Below are 3,749 nucleotides of genomic sequence, written 5' to 3' on the forward strand. Positions count from 1 at the left end.
GTGTAAATATAGACAGGAAAAATATGTGCAGTGTTAGAATATGTACAGTGAATGAATTGCACATGAACAAATCTGAGAACAATATGATTTAAACTGATATTAAATTGAGTTTTATTTCATCTTTATACTTATTATACTGAATTTATTCATACTTATATTCGTTTTTACTTGTAAAAGTCATATTGTGACATGTGGAACTTTATTTCTGTTCTTTGTGTTTTAATGGAATAATTTGTTGCATGTTTTAAGAACGTAGAAACATGCTGGTGATGTTCAGATGTTGTTGTTCCAGAAGGTTTGATGTGAAGGAGACACACGGCTGCTTCCTGTCGCTGCTTTCAAAGAGAATCTTTGTGTGTTTGATTGGCCCGTAGCCAGAATTTCATCAATACTGAGGGTTAGAGGGCTAACCCTAACCCTAACCCAATATAATACTGATTCTGTCCTGGGTGGGAACAGTGGGCAGTACCTGGTCCTTCTCTCTCATCATCACCACCTTTCTGTCTTCTTCTCTTGGGCTTGTCTTCAGTCTGAAGAAATGTCTTCATTTCCGTCTGTCTCAGTGAAGAAACACTCAGCAACAACCCAGCTAATATATTTATATTGTAACAGTGCAGGGTAGATTATGTCTGTCTGTCTGAGCGGGGGATGAATGGCACTGAAAAAATAAAATGTAACTAGTAAAATTCAGTAATTGGCCTTGTGTTATAAGTCGTGTGGCTCCTTTAAGAAAGTGCTTCCATTGTGTAAGAGAGTGAGTGGGGAAGCGAGAGAGAGAGAGCGTGTGGCAGAGAGAAAAGTGAGAGAGCATGAGAGGAGAAAGGGAAAAGTATAAAGATGTAAGTTGCAGTGTTTTGGAAAATAAAAACAGCAGCTTCTCCAGGCAAGAAGAAGTGTCATCCGTTATTTGTCAACTGCTGAAAAAGTGAAAGGTGTTAACCCTGAAGCAAGAAGCGGCTTCAGCCCAGGAGGAAGCACCTCCCCTGTACGTTCCCGGTCTGGAGGTCGAGCAGGAAAGTTAACACTACGTTACCTGGTTTATTTACCAGAAGATGATCCACCGCCCACATACACACACAAGAAATGACGGTGATGATCAGACAGAGGAGCTCATCGTATTTTGTCGTTGTACAGGTGTTTTTTTTTTTTAAAGAATAATACCGAGGTCTGACGCTCAAGACTGAGGATTAAAGTGTATATTTTCTGCTTGAGTTTTACATTTAAAAACCCTCCACAAGCTTTTATTTTGAAGCAGCTATAGTGGACGTCTGCTGTATTTACTGTATTTTTTATTTTCATTGAGCAGACGCTTTTATCTACAGCGACTCACAATAAGTGCATCAACCCAGAACAGCAAGAATCATGAAAGTACATTAGCTTCAAAAAAGCCAAACTACAAAGTGCGACATGTAAGTGCAACTAACTTTTTGTTTTATTGCCAGAGTTGACGATGGTTGGACATCATCTTCTTAACAAAGTTGTAGTCGGAGGAGATGTGTCTTTAGTCTGCGTCTGAAGTATTTGCATTGTTACAGGAACATAAACAATGTTTTCATTGGGAGGACGACTCCCGCACACAGGACCAGATACTGGTGTAAATTCACGACAAATACCGGAATCTTCACTTGTTGTACGTTTCCTTGGAGGTTGTCGACTACATGTCGCTCTTTGTGCCAACGTGTCATCCTGAGCGGGTGTGAGTAGGTGATATATATATATACTTAATGGGAAACCAGTATTTCCTGAGGAGGGGATCAAAGAACAAAGGAGCATGATGGGAATCATGCATCAGGTCCTGCCTAAAGATCCCCATGGTAACCACACAGCCAGTCACTTCACAGTAGTGACACTGGGAGAGGGATCCTCACATGTGTCTCTGAGGTTTCTACCTTCTTTTTACCCGGTTAAACATTTGTTTTGTGTTTTTTCCTTACTCTTGTTGAGGGATAAGAACAGAGGATTTCACACCTTGTTAAAGTCCTATGAGAAAAATTGTGATTTGTGAAGTAGCTGTACAAATAAAATTGTATTGATTGATTGACAGGGTCTCCATGGTAACCACACAGCCAGTCACAGTAACCAATGGCAACCAATTTCAAGGTGCATTACCGCCATCTACTGGATCTACTTCCTCAGTGTGTATCAGTGTATAAATGTTGTTGTGTGAATATAAACATTCAAACTGCTTCTTTACAAACGTCCTTTGATGTTTCGTTCACTTTGTTTCTCTTACACAGGTCGTCTCCTCTTTACTTTTCAAAATAAGAGTCATTTCTGTATACAAATGTTCTTACCTAAGAACAAGACCTAAGCTTCAGTCTGTTTATGTCCTGTTCTAACAAGATAGCAAGGACGTCATGTGACTGAAATCACATGACTTCATGGGGTTGATGTCACAGAAAGAGGCGGGGCAAGTATCACTCAGAAGCTCCCCCTTGGAATAACATGACGAGGTCAGTCACGTAGGAGACAGGAGAAAGGCGAGGCTGTGTGTGTGTGTGTGTATAACAGAGAAAATCTAAAGATTATATATCGATCAGAAAATTATTCCCCATCATATGATGCCACCTGATCAGTGATGTCATGATGTCACAGCCACGTAACAAATCTCTATTCTATTGGACGATAGCCATGACCTGAAGCTGATGATCCATTTCTCATCATATGGTTGGAATGATGTCATCATGACATCACTATGAAGTCAGGTAATGATGTTTTTTTTTATGTTTTACAGCTGATTTGACCAATACTTATCATCATATGGTATAAATGACATATTGATGACATGATCATTAAATGGCATCATTATAACATTAAAAAGTTCTTATTGATTGATTGATTGATTGATTGATTGATTGATTGATTGATTGGAGTATAAACAGCATTGATCCTCTGATGAATGACAGCCAGTTAAATAAAGACGTAACATTTTTTCAACAACAACTGAATTCATCTATTTGTGCTTTGAGAGTAAAATGTTTAATGAAATAATGGGTGTTTTTATTGGACAGAATATAAAATATATATTTGATTAATATCAAACATGTGACGTATTAATGTTCTTTACCTCCAGTTAGCATCACAACAGCATCTGTTATAATCAAGTGGGTCAGTGGACGATCGTTAGTATTGTGACGTGACATCAATCTATAGATTATGATTAAATCAGTTCTCATTAGAACAACAGGAAATGACAGAATTTATTTTAGAAAACAATGTTGCAATTATGTGTTTAATTGTGTGCAACACGTTAGCATTGTCACTGTGAACATGTTAGCATGAAAACGTTAGCATTGTCACTGTGAACATGTTAGCATGAACACGTTAGCATTGTCACTGTGAACATGTTAGCATGAACACGTTAGCATTGTCACTGTGAACATGTTAGCATGAACACGTTAGCATTGTCACTGTGAACATGTTAGCATGAACACGTTAGCATGAACACGTTAGCATTGTCACTGTGAACATGTTAGCATGAACACGTTAGCATGAACACGTTAGCATTGTCACTGTGAACATGTTAGCATGAACACGTTAGCATTGTCACTGTGAACATGTTAGCATGAACACGTTAGCATGAACACGTTAGCATTGTCACTGTGAACATGTTAGCATGAAAACGTTAGCATTGTCACTGTGAACATGTTAGCATGAACACGTTAGCATTGTCACTGTGAACATGTTAGCATGAACACGTTAGCATGAACACGTTAGCATTGTCACTGTGAACATGTTAGCATGAACAT

Source organism: Hippoglossus hippoglossus, chromosome 6 (assembly GCF_009819705.1).
Source record: "Hippoglossus hippoglossus isolate fHipHip1 chromosome 6, fHipHip1.pri, whole genome shotgun sequence".
Taxonomy (NCBI): domain Eukaryota; kingdom Metazoa; phylum Chordata; class Actinopteri; order Pleuronectiformes; family Pleuronectidae; genus Hippoglossus; species Hippoglossus hippoglossus.